The sequence below is a fragment of the Microcaecilia unicolor genome, chromosome 4 (genome assembly GCF_901765095.1).
Source record: "Microcaecilia unicolor chromosome 4, aMicUni1.1, whole genome shotgun sequence".
Lineage (NCBI taxonomy): Eukaryota > Metazoa > Chordata > Amphibia > Gymnophiona > Siphonopidae > Microcaecilia > Microcaecilia unicolor.
This window is the reverse complement of record NC_044034.1, coordinates 162,423,752-162,446,253: the sequence shown is the minus strand read 5'-3', so window position 1 is coordinate 162,446,253 and position 22,502 is coordinate 162,423,752.

The following is a 22,502-nucleotide window of genomic DNA, read 5'->3' as shown; positions in this document are numbered from 1 at the left end:
AGCAGGGACTGTCTTTCTTCTATGTTTGTGCAGTGCTGCGTACGCCTTGTAGCGCTATAGAAATGCTAAATAGTAGTAGTAGTAGTAGTTGTATACAAGTGAACACTAAAACTTAAATTCAGTTTGAAATTCAGATTGCAGTAAAGTTCTGGTGCAGTAGTTCCAGTGCTTTTTTTGAGGGGGTACTTGCGGGTACTGAGTACTGGCACCTTTTCAATTGTCTGCTAAAATTGACCCATGGTCCCCAAGTTTTAATGAAAGAGCTCAGGCTCTACAAACCAATTCTGCCTTGTCATAGGTTCTGTGACTGGTTGCAGGGGGCCTGGCTATTGTCGGGTGGGTCCCTCAGTGATCACCCCACCCCTGAAGGGTGGCCTGGCATTTGAGTACCGGCACCTTTTTCGCTAGAAAAACTGCACTGAGGAGTTCCCAAATCTGGTTCTGAAGGCACCCCAGCCAGTCAGACTTTTAGGATACCCTCAATAAAAATTCATGAGAGAAATCTGTATGCAGTGGAGGTAGTATATGCAAATTTCTCTCATGAATATTCATTGTGGATATCATGAAAACCTGACTGGCTGGGGTGCATCCAGGACCAGGGTTGGGAACTACTGTTCTGACGTATAGTTGCAAAAGTAAAAATTAGAGGGAGCTCCTCCCCTGTGTACACACCCTGCAAGTATCCACTTTATAAGTTTAGCAGGTAGTTACAAAATGGTGCTTGGAATTATTATTGACATTTACAGGTGTATGTGCATACATGCATATGTAAATGTCAAAATTGAGTACATTTACATAAGTAACATTGACATAAATGTACTCACTTGGTTTGTAGAATTGTCCTCTTCTTTGTACAAAGCAGAGAAACTTTAAAAGTGGAAGAAGCGTACCGTAATCTACTTGGATTTCAGCAAAACCTTTGATATGGTCCCCCACAGAAGACTCGTGAATAAGCTGAAAGGGTTGAATTTAGGACCGAAAGTGGTGAACTGGATAGGAAACTAGCTGACCGACAGGTGGCAGAGGGTGGTGGTAAATGGAATCTGCTTGGAGGAAAGGAAGGTGAACAGTGGAGTTCCTCAGGGGTCGGTACTGGGGCCTATTCTGTTTAATATATTTGTGGGTGATATTGCTGAAGGGTTGTAAGGAAAGGTTTGCCTTTTTGCGGATGACAAGAAAAAAGCCAATAGAGTGGATACCCTGAAGGGAGTAAAAACAATGAGAAGGGATCTCCGAAGGTTAGAAGAATGGTCGAGGGTTTGGCAGTTAAAATTTAATGCTAAGAAGTATAGAGTGATGCACTTGGGGTGCAGAAACCTGAAAGAGAGATACCAGATAGGAGGGGAGAGATTAGTAAGCTCGATTTAAGAGAGAGACCTTGGGGTGTTGGTGTCCGAGGATCTGAAGGTGAAAAAACAATGTGACAAGGCGACGCCTGTGGCCAGCAGGATGCTAGGCTGCATAGAGAGGGGTATAATAAGCAGAAGAAAGGAGGTGTTGATGCCCCTCTACAAGTGATTGGTGAGGCCCTACTTGGAGTGTTCAGTTGGAGGCCATATCTAGCTAAGGATGTAAAAAGACTGGAAGTGGTGCAAAGAAAAGCTACGAAAATGGTATGGGATTTACGTTGCAAACCGTAAGAGGAGAGACTTGCCGACCTGAACATGTATACTTTGGAGGAAAGGAGAAACAGGGGTGACATGATACAGATGTTCAAATATTTTAAAGGTATTAATCTGCATACAAAACTTTTCTGGAGACGGGAAGGTGGTAGAAATAGAGGACATGAATTGAGGTTGAAGGGGGGCAGACTCAGGAGTAATGTCAGGAAGTACTTTTTCACGGAGAGGGTGGTGGATACGTGGAATGCCATCCCGTGGGAGGTGGTGGAGATGAAAACGGTAATGGAATTCAAACATGCGTGGGATAAACACAAAGGAATTCTGTTTAGAAGGAATGGATCCATGGAATCTTAGCGGAGATTGGGGGGACGCTGGTAATTGGGAAGCAAAACTGGTGCTGGGCAGACTTCTACGATCTATGCCCTGATCGTGACTGAATAGATAGGGATGGGCTTGAGTGTAAATTTTAAGGGGCTTCAACTTTAGCTTCAGAACTTTTAATACAAGAAGTGTGCTGGGCAGACTTATACAGTCTGTGCCCTGAGAATGGCAAGGACAAATCAAACTCGGGTATACATATAAAGTATTGCATATCAAGTAAAATGAGTTAATCTTGTTGGGCAGACTGGATGGACCATAGGTCTTTATCTGCTGTTACTTACTATGTTACTATAATCATGTTGGCAGCAGGGGGGAAGGAGACCAATTCCACAATAGGACCTGTAGCATTGAGGAGAGGTACTGCTCCCCCTATGCCCACCCCAACCACACCTGTGCAGAAGATAATGAGATAAGTTGAAATTTATTGATGCTTTAATAAAGTTGGAGCTAAGTATATATTCTCTGTGTGCTGTGGATTTATATGTGGGAAGAATGCTAAGACTAGATTTAAGTGGTCCGAAACACACATGGGGTGAACACTGAGTGAAGTAGTGATGCAGAGTTTGGAGAAGAATCTCCTTCACCCCACAAATTCTCATTTGGTAACCTCACTAATCTGCCTTTACCACCAGGGGCTTACCAGGGGCTTGACTATAGTTATTTTCTATATTCTGGTATTTGTAGTTCCCTCTGGGTGTTTGGGAGGTGACTCTTTGAATACTGTGACTTCTAATAACGTTGCTTCTAGGATCTCTGGGCTTCTCAGTTGAATGTGACTTAATCTGGGTTTGTTTTGGAATGTTGTGATGGGTGCAGTGGCGAGTACATTTAGACCAGAGATGCATGGAATCAAACTGTGAGGTAGAATTTCATTGCTGTCTTTGAGTTGTGGGCCCTGGCTCAACATTCACTTTCGTGCTGGTTGTGTAGTCAGTGCAGGTCTTTGCTTAGAATGTGCTTTATGCAGTGCCAGATAGATTTCTCCATTTTCACTGTTGGTTTATCTGTAATTCTGGAATGGGTGGCTTTTGGTTCATGGTCTTGATGTCATCATATAAACATTGGCATGGATAGAGCTTCATCTGAGCTGGTGATGTGACTGGTTTAGTTTGTGGTTGTATTGTCTGTGCATCATTTCTACCTTAATCTTGAGACGTAAATGTTGCATACACAATTAATGAAAGCTCATTTTATTTCAGTTACTTGTGGTGGGCTTGGTCTTGCTTATTTACTTTCTTCAATTACTGCAGATAAATTAAGGCTGCTAGGTCCTCCTTTTCCCTCCCTTTGATTATGTGCCTTCACTGGCAGTGCTCTGTTCCCTAATATCCCCCTTATCAGTCAGCAACAGATTTATCCACAGCCAGAAGGATTCCACAAACTGCTGGGGGCAAGACAGAACAAACTATAGATCGGAATCTTTATCACAAGGCCTCACTCTTCAACCACAAGTGCTTTTTTTTCCCTTTTACTCTAGATTTAAAAGGAAGCAAAGTCAGAGACTTAAATCAAGATGAGTAATTGCCAAAATCCCCTTGGGAACTAACCCAAAAAGAGACCATGGAATCTCCTGATGTGAGCAAGTGCCCTTCACACCCAATCACTCAAGGCCTGTCCCAGGCAGCAGCGCCTTGCACTGCCGAAAAAAACCCCATCTATCTTCACTACCCAGAGGAAAGCTTTCAAGTCGGAGCTCAGAATTTCTCTGCTTATTGTTAGGCTGTGCACACTTCCAAGGACCTATTGATCTTCTCTCTTTGCTCTGTACCCGCGTAGAAATGCTGCTGAACGGACTCAAGCTTGTCAGCCACAGCTGACCAAGGGAATCTCCTGGGACCCTGAATCTTTAGGATGATACAGGAAACACATCCCCTGTCTGTGAGAACTTGAGAGAGCTGAGGTGTGGCAGGATGCAATTTATAGCAACTTCCCTCTGTGATCTGCCCAACAGAACCTGCTCCCAAAATGTCACTCTGTTTGCATTCTATGACTACTTGTCAATCATGTAATGTTATACTGTCCTTGTGGGGTGGACAAACATCTAGATAATTGAAAACCCATTTAATAGAGCACAGACATTGTATTTGATGGAGTCTTTAGTTTAGGGTTGCGGAGAGAAAAAAAATGCCACCCTGCCCCAGCCCCCAGCCAGCTCCTGGTCCAGCCCCAGCCTGCCCATGTCCCTACCCCGCTGCACAGTCATCTTGATCCCCTAAGAAAGCCAGAATCTATAAGCAGTGAAAATACTGGTAAAAGTAACAGAAATGCATTTCCTTCCATAGTCTAAATGCAAAATTAGAAAAGATGTACATCTCCAAAAAAGCAATCATTCATGAGCATCCCCTCTCCTTTCCCTACTATCCATGAACAACATGTCTTTCTTTCCTCTCCATCCCCATCTATCCATGTATTGCATTTCCCCCTTTTCCCTTCCCTTCCCGCCCCTCCATGTACAGCACGTCCCCCTTTCTTCTCCCTTCCCTTTCATCCACGTGCAGCTTGCTCCATTCTATGCCTCTCATCCATGAGCAGCTTGTCTCCTCACCTCCCCTCCCGGGTCTATTTTGCAACCCTAGTGGTATAGTGGCCTCTTTGGGGGAGGAAAGAACCCCACACTTTCCTGCCCGCTATTGCTGACCTCCCTGCTGCCACCACTTCTTGAAAATGGCTGCCAAGACTTCAAGCAGTGGCATGGACTTGTTTAAAAATGCCATTCTGGAAGCCCAGACCAGATGTATTCCACATAATAAAAAATGTGAAAAGAAGAGTAAACGACAGCCAGCATGGTTAAAGGGAGAAGTGAAAGAGGCTATTAGAGCCAAAAGAACATCATTCAGAATATGGAAAAAAAGATCTGAATGAAGAAGACAAGAAGCAGCACAAGAACTGACAAGTTAGATGCAAACATTGATAAAGGGAATACACTCAGAAGAAGTAACCTGAGGAAATACTTCTTCATGGAAAGGGTGGTGAATTCATGGAACAACCTCCTGGTGGAAGTGGTGAAGATGAAAACAGTGTCTGAATTCAAGAGAGCTTAGGACAAGTATATAGGATCTCTAAGGGAGTGATAAGGAGAGTAGAAGGCATGAATAGGCAGACTGGATAGGCCATATGGTCTTTATATGCCTATATTTTTCTGTGTTTCTAAAAAAAAGTCAAAAGAGAAAATAAAGAGAAACTTGCCTTGGAGGCAAAAACTCATAGTAGTAACCTTTTCAGATATAACAGAAGCAGAAAGCTTGTGAGGAAATCCATTAGAGCATCAAGGAGTAAAAGAAGCACTCAGGGAGGACAGGGCCATAGCAGAGAGGCTGAATGAATTCTTTGCCTTGGTCTTTAATGAAGAAGAAGTAGGAGATCTACCTGTACCATATATAGTAAATGACAGCAGATAAAGACCTGGAATGTCCATCCAGTCTGACCAACAAGATAAATTCATTTTACATGGTATGCAATACTTTATATGTATACCCAAGATTGATTTGTCCTTGCCATTCTCAGGGCACAGACAGTAGAAGTCTTCCCAGATGTTTTCAAGGGTGACAATGCAAATGAACTGAAAGAAATCTCGGTGAACCTGGAAGATTTAGAGGGGCATAATCGAACGCGAATGCCCATCTCCATGGGCGTCTATGTGATGGCAGGTTGGAACCTCATGTCCTTTAATCCTAGCCTGTGAAGATAGATGGCACATCATGACCATTAATCTCTGGCAATGGTTAAAGAAAAGTGCCTCTTATTGTTTAATGACCTCCCTAGTGTCTTCTAGGATTAAGGGGCCATGATTAAACTGTTAGGTCAATATTCAAATGCCATGGCTTGATTTTAACAAAATGCCAGTGGCTATAGTTAAAAAGTATTTGATTTTGCTCACACCTCTTCTGTAGTAGCTCAAGGTGAGTTACATTGGGCATTTCTCTGTCCCTGGAAGAGTCATAATCTAAGTTTGTAGTACACCTAAGGTAATGGAGGATTAAGTGACTTGGCCAAGATCATAAGGTGCAGTAGGGGGATTTGAACCGGCCACCTCTGGATGTCAAGATGGCAGCTCTAACCACTAGGCCACTCCTCACATTTAGGCTGGTATTCAGCAGTATTATCTAGATAAATACTGCCAGCAATTCTGTACCTGGCTACTCAGCAATAAACGGATAGTGTGTGGGTGGTTCTAGGAACAGACCAGGAGTGAAAAAGCTATCCTAATTTTAACTAGTTAACTATCTGGTTAGAAGACTGAACATCCCTGCTAACCATATAACATTAGGAATCACCAGTTTAGCCAGATATTGAGTGTCAGCATGTATCTGAATATGGACACTGAAAGGCCCTTTTACCAGGGGCGTAGCTAGGGGGGGCACAGGGGCCTGGGCCCCCGCAAATTTCATTGGGGCCCCTGGTTTGGCTGGCGGGGGTCCCCAACCCCCACCAGCTGAAGCCTTCTTCAGTGCCAGTCTCCGGTGCAGCCACATTCGCTGTCCTGCTCTTCTTTCTTCTTGCTCCTCCTGTGCACTCTGACACTCCTTTATATGAAACTGAGAAAGAGCATCAGCGTGCACAGAAGGAGCAAGAAGAAAGAAGAGCAGGACAGCGAACGCGGCTGCGTCGGAGACCGGCGCTGAAGAAGGCTTCAGCTGGTGGGGTTTGGGGACCCCCACCAGCAAAGGTATTTGTTTGTGTGGGGAAGCAGCAAGGAGGCGAGTTGAGGCAGTTGGTGGGGGGGGAGGGCGAGGAGGCGAAGCGAGGCAAGGAGGTGGGGGGGGTGAGGTGGTGAGAGGGGGTGAGGCGAGGTGTGGCGGTGTGAGGGCGGCAGGACGGCACTCAAAATGTGCCCCCAACCTCGGGTTCTGGCTCTCTCCCACCATGAGGTCTGGCTACGCCTCTGCCTTTTACTAAAGTGTTGGTATGCAGCAATGGGCTTTCTGTGTGCCAATCTGGAACTTTCGCCAGGCTACCGCAGGAGCCCGGAGGTAGTTCCCATCCCCAGTGCGTGCCATTTCCGGTGCTTTAGCACTGGTGCTTACCCAGTGGTAATCAGTCAGCACTGCATTACAGCCACCTCCATCTCTGGCCGTCTTCAAATCTAAGCTAAAAGCCCACCTTTTAGATGCTGCTTTTAACTCCTAACCCTTATTCTCTTGTTCAGAACCCTTATTTTATCATCCTCACCTTAATATTCCCTTATCTCTTGTTTGTCCTGTTTGTCTGTCCTAATTAGATTGTAAGCTCTGTCGAGCAGGGACTGTCTCTTCATGTTCAAGTGTACAGCGCTGCGCACATCTAGTAGCGCTATAGAAATGATAAGTAGTACTAGTACCTCAATAGATGGCAGTAAGTGCTTCCCCCACAAAATGGCTATTACCACACAACCATTTCTTGTCGAGAAAAAAAGACAGCCTTTTTCCCACTGTGGTAAAAGGAGGGCTCAATGCATGTCAAAAATACACTGTGACGTTTGTCAGCGCCCCCTTTTACCGCAGCTTAGTAAAAGGGCTCCTGAATATCTTGGCATATAAAAACCTTTGGCAGCCAGTGTATAAATCAAGTGCCAGCCACTGTGGCTGTATATTGGACAGATTATGTATATTCAGTGCTGTATGGGAAGCACTAAATATATGTGGAGAGCGACTTTACAGATATTGGCAATATTCAGCCGCTATTCATATAGCTAAGTGGATTAAGTTAGGACAGCCTCTTCACTGGTCTAAAAATTAATTCAAATAGCTGTACAGAGAACAATTGAATTTTAACAACCAGTGGTGTGGCCATGGGGAGACCCGGGGGCCTACCCTCCCACTTTGGACTCAGACCCCCCACCTCCAAAATTAGCCATCTCCTTTGCTGTGACTGTTGGGGTTCCCTAAGCCCTGCCAGCTTAAGATCATCTCATCCTTCTCCTCTGGGAAAACTGAGCATGTGCAGGGGGAGGGGGGAGGGGAGGAGGGGGCAGTGGTGGCACAGTAGAGGCAGCAGTTCAGGGACAAGAGCCCTGGTCGCCAGACTGGAGGAGGAGAAGGTCTTCAGGGCTTGGGGATCCCCCAGCAGCTCAGGTGTTTATAGTTTACATTTAAGCAGGGGCACAAGGTGCTAGGGGGAGAGCAGAAGGCAGGGAGAAAATTTGGTCCCCACCCACCATGGGCTCAGGGCCCCCCAAAATCAGCCATCTGGCTAAGCCACTGTCAGCAACTATCCATAGAGTTAGGCAGAACATCCAAATTCCCCTCTCGCTCCACCCCAGCGCTACCTACATAGTGTAGGGGTGGTCCGAAAGATTGTCAGCATTACTATCAGGATAGTATAGCTAAAAATGAGCAGTTAGGCCATTTTTAATATGGCCTCTTGAATATGGGGCTGTGTATTTCTTGGATTCATTATAGATAGTTGCAGTCTGAGTTTTGTGCTTAGCATGTTTCCATGGGTAGATTGTTTCTCCTCTGCCAATATTTTGTTGTTTTTTTCTGTCCCCTGAATACTGAGGATTTTTTTAGTTGATGGAAACCAGGCCTAAATTGACATTAATTCCTGTGGAGTCTCAGCCACTCAGCTGGAGATTTCCAGGGCTGTGACTGACAGCCAGAACTTATCCCCCCCTCTCCCCAACCACTGTCTCCCAACCCCCAAGATATGTTGAGAAAAAGAAAAGCTGAAATGTTGGGTGAAGATCCAGAATGTGCCACATTAGTTCTGGAAAGGGTTTTTTTTTTCTTCATCTTGTTTCTATTGCCTTCTGCCTGTATGCCTCCCAATACTACATTGGAAGGGAATGCTGACTTTTATGTTTATTAATATTTTCTTTTTCTTTTTGCAAGATTACACAGTCCTGCAGTTTATTTTTTACAGTGTCTGTGAGCTGCTACTTCACACCAGGTCTACCCAACTGTCAGATCTGGTCCTGGTTTTGCCCCACTGCATGCATGAAATTGTAGTTCTGATTTTTCTCAGGTAGATTGATGGGGAAACTCAGAACTAGAACGCAGTGGGGCATACAGTGGAGGTAGTGCATGCAATTTATCTTATGCATATTCATTGTGGATATGCTGAAAAACTGACTGGCAGGGTCTCCACCTAGGGCTGCCAGCTGACTCCATGTCATAAAAAAGCAAGCTAATACAGTCATGATTTTACCCTGTTTTATATACAGACATTAGAATAAACAATCCATGGTCCTTCCAATATAGGTTAAAAGAATGACCAGCTTTCATAAGAGAGGTCTATGAGTGAAACCACTGTCATTTCAGTACATTATCTGCTCCATCTTGTAAAATTGTTTGAAAAGGAGGTCAACGGCGAGGAAGGGAAACTGGGAATGTGAGCTTATAAATCTGTGCTACTGACTTTGTCCACTGGAGGGCACAGCTACTGTAGAGAATAAAAAGCATCTCTCTAGCAGTCTGCTGGGTTCAGGAGCCCCAGGAGAGGGGTGTTAAGCCAGAGGTGCTTAGCCTTTGTCAATTTAAAAGCTATTTCAGCCACAAGTAGAGCCTTGGAAAGCCAGATTTCTCCTCTGCTCTTTTCACACCCGCTTAAGATGAAAACTCTTGGTTTCTTCCCTCATGCATGTTTTCCCTTGCCAATAGCAAAGACTTTTCCCTTGGTCTTTGACTCCCTGTTGAGTCATAGTTGAGGAGAAGTGGGGTTTAGAGCTCACAGCTGCTGGGTAGGGCTCAACAATAGGGTCAGAGGTAAGCTGTGGCACAGTTTGTAATTATACAGAAATGCTGATTTGAAAAATTGTATTTCTTTCTGAAAGGTGTCTAAATTCATGTCAGCTCAGTTACCACCCTATAAAAACTGGGGACATGCAAAGACAAAAACTTGTCAGTTCATTTTCAGATTTTTCAGACTCTTTTCCAATATTTGGGTGTTTGGTTTGTTCCAGACATTTGTCTTAATTAAAAGAATGTAAGTGCACTTAACACACACGAATTGATTATACATGTGTTAATTCATAGTCCAATTCATGTTAAATAGACTTTGCACACAATACATTTTTTAAAGCACACTAACAATACGGCTGCCAAATGGATCCAGATTCGCAGGACAGGGTTGATCCAGTCCTGTTGCATTCAGGGACTTGTAGTTCTGATATCCCCATTGCATTCCCTAAGATAAGCAAGACTGAGGGGGTCTTTTACTAAAGATTAGCTGAAGTTATCTGCAGCAGGGCCCATAGGAATAAAATGGGAACTGCTGCAGATAACTCGAGCTAATCTTTAGTAAAAGACCCCCTATAAGTCCCAGCATGCACTGAGATAAACCCAGGACTGGAGCAACCCTGACCTGTGAATCTGGATCCAGTTGACTTGATAGCCATAACTAACAAATACACATCCCTAATTAAAACCTTTATTTTAGAAAGCAATATGCTAAATGTAAAGGAAACATTATGTAAAGTTCTTTGGTTATAACACTATTAAACCCTTCCGCAGAGGCACTATTAGACATGCTGGAGCCTAGAGCAGAGTTTTTGGAAGAAGGCTGCAAAACCTGTCAGCAGATTGTACCTCCTTCAGCTCTGAACAGGTTTGGTGCCCCCGTGTAGCATGGGAGCCCGTGGCAACTGCCCTGTTTGCACCCCCCCCCCCTAACACTGGCCCTAATGCCTTCTAGAGCCAGAGTATAGCAATGTGACCACTCTGGCTAACCAGTTGCATTATTGATGTCACAAAGAAGTGGCCTAAGAAAGCATTTTTGCATTGGCCAGTGAAATCACAAGGCCACTATGACACTGGAAGTTGCTAGAGTTAAAAGCATTAGCTCACTTGCCATCACTGTAAGCAAAATAGCTTTTAATATGTAATGCCAATAAACATTGGCTGACTTGTTTTGCAGGTCTAGGGTATGCTTTAAGCACTCACTTGTACTTTATTTCCTGGCTTCTCATGCCTTTTGAACAGAGGATGAGAAAAGTGTAGTCTGTTCCCTCATTCCTACTCCCAGAGGACTCCTAGTGACTATTGTCCTAGTTTGGAGCCCACCGAGAAGCATGAAACTACACATGATGTCACAATGCATGAAACTATACATGATGTCACAATGCAGCGAAATTGTATTAGCATTATACTGGAGGCAGTACATAGATATAGAACTCATGCATATTTATTTTGGATAGCCTGACTATCTGACCCGGTTGAAGGTCTGAAGGACCACATTTTGAGGGTTTAGTGCATTTCCATAGCCTTAACAAGCACAAATGATGATACGTATCTAATGCTGTGGTTTATTTCAATGCAAAGACAAAAATAATAATTTAAAAAAATACCTAAGATGCACTTCAACTCAAATATAAATTTTATTTATTTATTTGTTGCATTTGTATCCCACATTTTCCCACCTATTTGCAGGCTCAATGTGCTTCAGGGGTAGAAATTTTGGAAGCATGTCTGGAAGTGGGACTAAAGTTTCATGGGAGAACATAAGAACATAAGAGAGACATATTGGAACAGTTTGCCAGCCTAATAGTTAGAGCAGAGGGCTGAGACCCAGGGGAGCCCAGTTCAAATCCTGCTGCCACTCCTTGTGATTTTGGAAAATTCACTTAACCCTCCATTGCCTCAGGTACAAATTCAGATTGTGTTCTGAGCCCTCCAGGGACAGAAAAACACCTACTATAAGAGCAGGATAAGGTCTAGGGTTACCAGAAAAGGAGGACACATTGATCCAGTCCGGGTTTTGCTTCCATTGAAAGCAATGGAAGTAAAACCCAGACTGGCTCAATCTGTTCTTCTTTTTCTGGAGCCATATAACCCTAATAAGGTCTGAATGTTTACCAGAATGTGAAGGGTCAAAAACTGACATTTATTTTAAGTTACTCTCCTCACCAGTACAACAAGCACATGACATATCATCACTTGCCTATTCGTAGGGTTACCATATGGCTCCAGAAAAAGGAGGACGGATTGAGCCAGCCGGGTTTTACTTCCATTGCTTTCCATTGAAAGCAATGGAAGTAAAACCCGGCTGGCTCAATTACTTCCATTGCTTTCAATGGAAGTAATTGAGCCAGCCGGGTTTTACTTCCATTGCTTTCAATGGAAAGCAATGGAAGTAAAACCCGGCTGGCTCAATCCGTCCTCCTTTTTCTGGAGCCATATGGTAACCCTACCTATTCGGTGCCTTACCAGGTTCCAGAGATGCCACATTACTTAATTCCAGGCTGAAGATTTTGGATAGTCCTGGATTTCTGATCACCCTATCCTGATGCATTATGGGACCTGCAGCCTTGATGTCAGTTGACAGGATCAGGCACTACAAATACCACAATGCTTTGGGATGTAAATTTAAAACTAGAACTGGCCAAAAAGTCTCCACACTTGGCATCTCTGTTTTCTGCTGCCCATAGGGTCAGGCCCATGTCAAAGATTCTCTACACCTCAAATTAGCAGGCCCAGAAAGGAGGCAGAGACGGCCAGCATGCACATCTGGATTTAAGAGCTCAATAGTGAAAGCAATCATGATGATGTTTCACTGAAAGGAGATCAAAGCTGCAAATTCAATAACTTTCAGTGCTGCACTTTCCATTGTTTTATGAGGTGCTACAAACTTCTGGACCTTAAAAATCTTCCCCTCCTTTTTTTTTTCCTTTTTCACATCTTTATTGCTTCTGTTTCACATTTGAGTAATTAAAGTTTGAGTGGCTGAAGCCCATGAGGGAAGGAAATTATTCCAACTTTTATATTGAGCACAGCCTAAAAAGTAAACATTCAGGGGTAGATTCAGTAAATGGTGACCAAAATTAGAGATGATGTGCGTCCCTAGGCATTTGAGCATGCGTGACCTTTGATGTCATCGCCACAATCCACAGACAGCCACCAGAGTCGGCCCCAAGGCTCCAGCAAAACCAGAGTGTTACCTGCTGCTTCTCCCCAGCTCCCTGTCTCCACAAATGGCCAAGAATGACTGTGGACAACCGGCTCTCATGACTGCCACGAAAATCACGGTACAACCCTGCAGCAGAACCTGGGTGCCTCCTGAGTGCTCACAAACTCCCCCTCCTCAGGTTAAAAAAAAAGTCTATTAATCTCTGGTTACATATGCATGAGGCATTATTATCAGCCACAGGGATGAATAAAGAGCAAAATGAGTGCAAGGCTTAAGTATGAATTTCATAAAGGCGGCCAGTGCGGAACTCTCTTTATAGAATACATGCTTAAGTCATTTTCACGCCTAACTTTTGGCGTGAGCGTGCCCGCCATAGGCTGGTATAAATGCTTGCACCTAAGCAAGTTTATTTCAATCTTGCCATCCCGCAAATCAAATACTATATCTATGTGGCTTAAACTTTTTTTAAAAAGTCAGAGAAAGAAAGAGCGAAATGAAGAGGAAAAGAGCAAAGGTAAAACAGTGGAGGGAGGGAGAAACTGAACTACATTAAATGATAGGAGAGATGGGCATGGAAATGGAATATTCTATAACTCTGCCCCTAAATCCTGGGAACACCCTTGATCCACTCATGCTGTTCCCTTGGCCACGCCCCCTTTAGAGTGGCATGCTACAAAAATTATGTGCTTAGTTTACAGAATAGGGGCATAAGTCAATTATGCAAGCAACTGATAATTAGTGCCAATTAGTGCTTATTAACGGCAATTATTAGTACTTATCGCCAATTAGGTGCCAATTTAGCACCAAATAGCTAATTATATTATGCGCATAACCAACCCAATTCTATAACTACACTCATATATATGCAGGCAAATACAGTACAAGAAGTGTTAGAAAAAGGGCCTTGGCAGGTACCTCCAGCTCACTCCTTGTGCATGCTCAGTTCTATTTTGCATTAAAGAACAGCGCTAGAAAGACACCCCAAAGAGGCCGGTAGCAAGGCTTAGCGCTGCCTGAAAAGCTAAAAATTGAGTTTCCACATACACCAAGAATTGTCCCTCTATATCTGAAATGAAGGAATATTCTTGTGGTCCTCCCACAATCTGTGACCCCCAACTCATGATTGTTAATGTGATTGTTCATCTATTAAGGTGGTAAGGCAAGAGCTAATCAGGAAAAACTGCTAGCACCTTGCAGTGAAGTTCTCTGTCACCTTACCCTATGACCCCCTTATCACCCCTGTGATTATAAGCAGATTGGGGTGATTTAGACTTGGCTGGAGGAGGGAAGAGAACAAGCTGACTGCTGGGATAGAAGAACAAGGACTGGACTAAGCGCCCCCCCCCCCCCTCTTCTCAAGTCCCAGGTCATTACCCTGCTTTTAACCAATATTCATTGGCTTTAACAAATTTTAGTTTAGTTTATTAAATCAGAGCAGTGTACAAGATAAAATCATTAAAAGGAAAGGAACCCCATAGTTATAAAGAAAAGAATAGAGCAGAAGGAAGGAGAGAGAGAAAAAAAGGCATACACTTACAGATGCATAGATTCGAGTTCCAAACCCCCTTCTCCATGCCAGCTGCACTTAGGAATTCAGGAAAGGAAAGGCTGGGGAAAAGATGAGCCTTAAGTTGAACTTTGAACCACTGGTAAGACTGCTTGTATAGAAGAGCCTGAGGGGGGCATTCCAAAGGGAGGGGGAAGAATAGAAGAACGCAGAGTGACTTGTGAATTGGCAAGCATAATGAACAGGGGGGTCAGTAAGATGGAAGGCCAAGGAGGGGCATAATGAAAAAGCAGCCGCAGGGGCAGGCAATGCAGCAGAGGAAAGAGCAGTGCTGGAGGAAAACCTCTTCTGCTGGAGGGGCCTCGGGATCCCCACCAGCCAAGGTATTTGTAGTTCTAGTGGGCGGGCAGGGGGGCGGCAGCAGTGGTGATCCTGGGAGGGTTGCAGAGATATTGGGGGAGGGGGTGGCAGCGGCCCTGTCCCCGGCCTGGCTCAGTCTCTTGGCGGTCCTGGAGCTAAGACCAACAGAACTGACTACAGTACTCTAAGTGAGGCCTCGTATAGATCAAATTATGCCATCTAATTTGCTAAACAGACAAATTTATCCATGGAAGGGGCCAGCACTGGGTAGGAGCAAAGGCAGAGCCAATACATGTATTTACTGACAATATTCAGCTGCTAATTTGCCTTGGGTGAATCTCTTCATAAAGGCAGTTAATAAATCCCAATAAATACAGGAATAAATTCTGCATTTTAAATTATGCCACCTATATATCAGGTCTACCTTTGTAGGACAGATGCCAGTGCTAACACTGGCCAAATGTATATTCAATGGTTATAGTTATACAGATGCTGCTCAGTATAGAAAAACAGTGAAGCGGAAGTGCCGGCACCTTATAAGCTCATCAGGCCAGTTGAATATCAGGCACTGCATGTTTTAATTTAGGTTTGACTTGCATGTTTCTAAAAAGGTGATTGATATCAGTTAAAAAATAATAAGCTACAAACAAAAGTTATTTTTACAGTAAGTATTAACACATTTCTTTTCTGTCTTGCTCTGCCACTGTCTTTTCCTTTTATCTTTCCCTTCCCTCCCCTGTTTTTCTCCCTTTTCTTTCCTGGCTCCTTGCTTGCCTGCTTATTTACTGTATGTATTGGGATTTATTAACCGCCTTTATGAAGAGATTCACCCAAGGCGATGTACAACGGGTACAGTTAACAAATAAATAAATAAAATATATAACATTGACTCCCCGCTCCCAATAAGGAAATGGTGGAGCAAAACTCAGAAACGTAGAAAAATGAAGGCAAAGACCATATAGCCTATCCAGTCTGCCCATCCATGCTATCTACTCCCCTTATCACTCCCTTAGAGTTTTTGCCTCCACCACTTCCACCGGGAGGCCGTTCCATGAATTCACCACCCTTTCCATCAAGAAGTATTTCCTCAGGTTACTTCTGAGCCTGTCCCCGTTCACCTTCATCCTATGCCCCCTCGTTCCAGAGCTTCATTTCAACTGAAGGAGACTTGCCTCTGTGTGTTAATGCTGCATAGGTATTTTATTTATTTATTTATTTACCACCTTTTTAAAGGAATTCACTCAAGGTGGTGAACAGCAAAGAATAAGTCAAACATAAGCAATAGACTATTACAGTAGTAAAAATATTCAAACAACAATACAAAGAATGCCATAGTATGATACAATACAATGTCAACACAATACGTAATAAAACATTTTCATAGATAGCCTAGAGTATAAGCAAACATATAGATAGATGAGATAGGAGTACAAAAATAAGGGGATTTATTTTTAAGAAAGTTGTAAATGAGGTCAGAAAGGTGCTTGAACATTATCTTAGGGTAGGAGTGGGTAAACATGTCCTGCTATAGTATATGCAGCCAGTGTCATTTACTTCTTCCATTAAAGGCCTGGTTGAAGAACCAAGCTTTCACCTGATTCCTGAAATATAGATAGTCTTGTGTTAATTGAAGCCTTTCAGGGAGTACATTCCAGAGTGTGGGGGCTACTGCGGAGAAGGCTCGCTTGCGGGTATCACATCGTTTGATGTCCTTTAAATTTCTCTATCATATCTCCCCTCTCCCGCCTTTCTTCCAAAGTATACATATTGAGACCTTTAAGTCTGCTCCCATTTCCTTTAAGATGAAGACCACTGACCATTTTAGTAGTCACCCTCTGGACCAATTCCATCCCGTTAACATCTTTTTGAAGGTGCGGTTTCCAGAATTGTACACAAGATTCTAAATGAGGTCTCACTACAGTCTTACATACAGGGGCATCATCACCTTCTTTTTCCTACTGGCCATTCCTCTCCCTATGTACCCAAGCATCCTTCTAGCTTTTGCCCTCACCTTTTCTACCTGTTTGGCCACCTTAAGATCATCTCATATGATTACACCCAAGTCCAGCTCTTCTTTCGTGCACAAAAGTTCTTCAGCCCCTAAACTGTACTGTTTCCTCAGGTTTTTGCAGCCCAAATGCATAAGCCTGTATTTTAAAAAATAAAATCTAAGCTGTTAAATTCCAGACCATTTCTTTAGCTTTGCTAAGTCCTTCCTCATGTTATCCACACCATCAGGGGTGTCTACCCTATTGCAGATATTGGTATCATCAGAATATGCCAACTGACAGTCTAAAGGGCTCAAACTTGGCCTCAAGACTTACAAATATTTAGTCCTTGGTCTGAAAAACCTCCACCACTTTCAGAAAGACTATTTCATTATTTGGTAATTTACATCAGTGAAGAATGTTACAAAAGCGAGTCACAAAACCTCCTCAATGGATACTTTATATAAGGGTCAATGAATTACTTCGCTGGTGTGCTGTCAACTTAATAACTGAGGAATGAACCAGGATTGTTGGTGAATTCACTTGAGACTCTGCGAAGAAAATGTGAAAGAATTTACCAGCACACCAGCAAAGTCATTCATTGACCTTCATATAAGGTATCCCTTGCAGAGGTTTTGTGATTCTCTTTTGTAACATTATTGACTGATATACATTTCAGAATTATGAAATAGTCTTTCTGAAAGTGGTAGAGTTTTTTTTTAGACCAAAGATTGAATGTTCATAAGTCTTGAGGCAAGTTTGAGTCCTTTAGGCTGTCAATTGGTTTGTTCTGAGGTCTTTTGTGCCAACGTTTCCTTATTAAGAGTAGGAAGTCTTTGTTATGTTTATTTGGATTTTGCTCATGCTTGTTTGGTAGTAGCTCAAGGTAAGTTACATTCATGTACACTGGGTATTTCCCTGTCCCTGGATGGCTCACAATCTAAGTTTGTACCTGAGGCAATGGAGGGTTAAGTGACCTCCCCAAGATCACAAGGAACAGTAATAGAATTTGAACCTGCCAGCTTTGGATGTCAAGACCACTGCTCTAAGCACTAGGCCACTCCTCCACTTCATTGTTATATATGTTACCACATGAGATATAAGCCTACTCTAGTACATATTGAGGTTCATTTTCAAAGCACATAGACTTACAAAGTTACATAAGTTATTATGGAGCTCATTTTTGAAAGAAAAAAACATCTAAAAAAAGTGTCATAAAGCAGCATTTGGATGTTTTTTTCACAAAAACGTCCAAATCAGTATTTTCGAAACCTATTTTTCAGACTTTTTCTATGCTGTTCATCTGCAGTGCATCCAAATCTCAAGGGGGAGTGTTGGAGGCAGGGGCATAGCTACGTGGGGCCACGGGGGCATGGGCCCCCGTAGATTTGGCCCTGGCTCCCCCTCCGCCAACCCCTTCGACCCCCCCCTTCCGCTGCCAACTCTCCCCTGCCGCTGTTGGGTACCTTTGCAGGATGTCAGACTCACAGAAACAGAAGCCTGCCCTAGCAGATCAGCAACGCAGCCGTGCCGGAGAAGAGGACCGGCTGGCGGGGATTGGGGACCCCCGCTAGCAAAGGTACCCGGCGGTGGGGAAGGGTTGGCGGCAGTGGCGGCGGGAAGAGGGGGTCGAAAGGGTTGGAGCTGGGGGGAGTCAAAGGTGGTGGTGGCGGCAGCAGCGGGGAGGTTAAAAATGGCAGGGGGGTTGGCAGCGCCGGGGGGGGCTAAAATGTGCCCCCTTACCTCAGGCTCTGGACCCCCCTCCCGCCAAAGTCTGGCTATGCCCCTGATTGGAGGTATGTTAAGAGCGGGATTTGGATGTTCCTAAAACTTAGACGTTTTTCAGCCATAATGGAACAAAACAAAACTAAAACTAGGATGTTTTGAGCTAGACCTGTTTTTATAATGAATAAGGCACAACAAGGTACCCTAAATGACCAGATGACCACTGGACAGAATCACGGATGACCCCCCAATATCCCCAAGTGGTCACTGACCCCCCCCCTCCCACCCCCAAAATGTGAATAAAAATAGACTTACTAGCCTCTATGACAGCCTCAGGTGTTATGGTCAGGTCGGGGACTGTCTCTCTGTGTCAGGTGTTCAGCACTGCGTGCGTCTGGTAGCACTATACAAATGCTAATAATAATATTAGAGCAGCATGCAGGTCCCTGGAATAGTGTAGTTGTCTGCAGTGCACTATGGAGTGGAGGACTCAGGTCCCTATCTCCCTCTACCTGTGACCCCTCCCAAAGTCACCAAAACCCTACTATACCCACATATAGGTGCCCCCTTCACTCATAAGGGCTATTGTAGTGCTGTACAGTGTGGGGGCAGTAGGTTTTGGGTGGGTTTCAGAGAGCTCAGGGGACAAGATAATGGAGCAAAGGTGAGATGTGTACCTGAGAGCATTTTTATGAAGTGCACAGAAGTGTCCTCTAGGGTGTCCCATTGCTCTCCTGGGATATCTGGGGGACCAGTTTGCTACAAATGCTGGCTCCTCCTACATCGCAATGGCTTGATTGTCTACATTTTGCACTTATTCGTTTTTTTTTTGTTTTTTTTTTTTTTTGGGGGGGGGGGGATGGACCAAAAAACAAAATGTCCAAAGCACACAATCTTGATTGAAAACAGTATTTGTAAGTGTATATGCTTTGAAAATGAGCACCATTGTGATTGTGATTATTGTGGCTAACTTCTGATTCTTCTGCTTCTTTTGAGTTTGGTGTTATCACAAGGTGCATCCCATCTTGGCCCTTGGAAAGTGCAGCCTAAGAAGGGCTAAATTTGGAACCCATGAGGGTCAAGTCCAGGATAAATACTTGGAAAACAAACATTTTAAAATACTTTGGTAATTTTGTTGTTTAAGGAAGAGTATAATTTTCTCTATTTTACTTCTCTCCAAAGGAAATATTTTTGAGGAGTAATTTGAGATTTTCCTAATGAAGGGCCAGTGGAACTGTCACTAAAATTACTTATCTGTAGCGCAGAAGAAGGAACTGTGAGATTGTCCTGCAGAAGATATCGAGGAATCTGGGGTGCCGAAGAAGACCAGGTAAAGGGATATGATCAGTGACTCTGAGTGAGAGAGAAAGGAACCGGGTCTTTGTTAAATTTCTAGTTTTGCTATTTCTCTTTTGCCAACTTGTAAATAGTTGGGGATCCTTTTTCTAAGCTGCAGGTTAAAAATACTTACCACGGGGTGCACTGAGGTGTCCCACAGTAGTTTGGGGATCAGTGCATGTTTCCCAGTGCTAAAAAATTGGAAATATTATTTAGCGCTGGGGGTGTGCTTGGGGCGCTGCATCATCATGCGATAGCCAATTAGCTCACTATTAGCATGGAAGCCCTTACCACCTAGCAAATAGGTGTCGGTAAGAGCTCCTGTGCTAATTGGGAATATTATTTGATAATTATTGACACTCACTTTGTGAGATTCTGAAAAGTCAGGAGGTGTCGTAACACTTGCCTGCAGACAACATGATTTTTTTTCTTCTTTTATTGCGACAAGATGTTCCTTAGAATGAGAGTCGGTTTTCCTGATGTGACGAAATCCGCTCAGAAAAAACCCAGGATCTTGCAGACAAGGGGCTCTGGGCTCCTAAGTGGCGGTAAGTCCAACGTGGGCTTACAGGAAGTACCACCGGGCTACCGCAGCAGTCTGGCGGTACTTCCCAAACCTAGCATGTTATCATTTTCAGCACTACATAAAATTTATTTTTGTAGTGCTGGAGTGTATCCGGCAGTAATCAGGCAGTGCCACGTGCTTCCCGGTTATCATAGGGTTAACGCGGGAGGCCTTACCGCCACCTCAATGGGTGGTGGTAAGGGCTCTCCCCTCAAAATGGCCATGCAGCAAGTGCTTTACTTGGTGCCTTGCCATTTCCTGTAGGAAGACGAGAATTCCCTGCTGTGGTAAAAGGGGGCCTCGGCGTGTGTGTAAAACACGTGCCTTTTGCTGCAGCTTGGTAAAAGGGGCCCTTTGTTTTTGCTGATATTTCTGATATTTAGTTAAATTTAAACGTCTCATATCTTTAATGAGCCATCACAATTGTTCCCATTTTTGAATGATAAGGTAGTGCAGAAGAGTCAACCACCCGCAAGGCCTCCATGAATATTCTCTTCAGTGTTCGCTTGTCAGCTGTTTATAATTAACTAGTAAAAAAGGCCCGTTTCTGTCAGAAATGAAACGGGCGCTAACAAGATTTTCCTCAGAGTGTATGTTTGAGAGAGAGTGTGTGTGAGAAGAGTGTGTCAGAGACAGTGTATGTGATAGACGGAGAGTGAGTAAGTGTGTGAGTGTGAGTGTGTGCGTGCGCCCCCTCCCCTCTCCCTTTATGGTCTGAGGCCCCCCTTCCACCCCCACCTTTCTGGTCTTAGGACCCCCCCTCACCCGCTCTCTCCAGCCACCCCTGTCCATCAACCCTCCTCTCCCCCTGCCCCCCCTGCAGCCACCCATGTCCTGCGACCTTCCTCTCCCCTGCCCCCCTTGCAACCACCCATGTCCAGCGGTAACCCTCCTCTCACCCTTCCCCCCCTGCAGCCACCCATGTCCAGCGACCCTGCTCTCCCCTTGCACCCCCTCCAGCGACCTTGCTCTCTCACCTGCCCCTCCTTCATCCACCCAGGTTGTGTAATGAAATCTTCGGGGCAGGCAGGAAAGATCCACGGTCTTGCCTGCCCACTGCTGGCGTTGATGCTCCCCCACTTCCGGATCGCTGTTCAAAATGGCCGCTGAGACTTCCAATGGCGGACTCGCGAGACTTCTGCTGAAGTCTTGGAGGCCGCCCTTGTAAGTATCAGTGGCCATTTTGAACAGCGATCCGGCAGCGGGGGAGCGTCAGCGCCAGCACCAGTGCCAGCATCAGGCAGGCAGGACCGGGGATATTTCCTGCCTGCCCCGAAGAATTTGTTACATAACATGAGTGGATGAAGGAGGGGCAGGTGATAGAGCAGGGTCGCTGGACATGGGTGGCTGCAGGGGGGGCAGGGGGGAGGAGGGTCACTGGACATGGGTGGCTGCAGGGGGGCAGGGGGAGAGGAGGGTCACCGCTGGACATGGGTGACTGCAGGGGGGGCAGGGGGAGGGGAGGGTCGCAAGACATGGCTGGCTGCAGGGGGAGCAGGGGAGAAGAGGGTCATTGTTTGATGCTCTGCTCCCTGCCACTTGCTCTGCTCCCTGCCACTTGGAATCAGCTGTTAGTGACATCAGCCTGGCTACAGAGCCTAGCTCAAGATGGAGGCATGGACAAAGGCAGTTCCCGATTAGAACGTTGGTGGTGAGAATTATTATATAGGATTTGTTATTATCTTCACTCTGGTTTAGTTGCCTGTTTGTCTTCAGGGTCAATTCATTGGATCTCTCAATATTGGGGACTTGTTTAAAAATGTTTGTGTTTTGTTTCCTTATGCTTGGGTGACTGTTTCTTGTGTTATTTTAAATCTGTTTACCTGGCTTAATGTCATTTTCTTTTTCAAGTGTACACATTTATTTATATTTATTTATTTATTTATTTGGATTTATTAACCGCCTTTATGAAGAGATTCACCTAAGGCGGTGACACATGCAGTGTATATGTAAACTCTTTGCCACCCCCCACCCCCCACCACCAGATGTTGCCACCCTGTGTAAATGTACAGTTTGCACATCTGCTGGTTCTGGTCCTATTTGGAAGCAACTTCTGAAGCTAGTGCCAGAATTCAGAGCCAGATGCTATGCCGCAAATAGAGTAGGGTAGGTTGTAGCTCCCTCTGCACAGCACAGTCCTATGACTGTATATGCCATGCAATGCATTCCTATGTCTGCTTAATCTAGTGGGTACC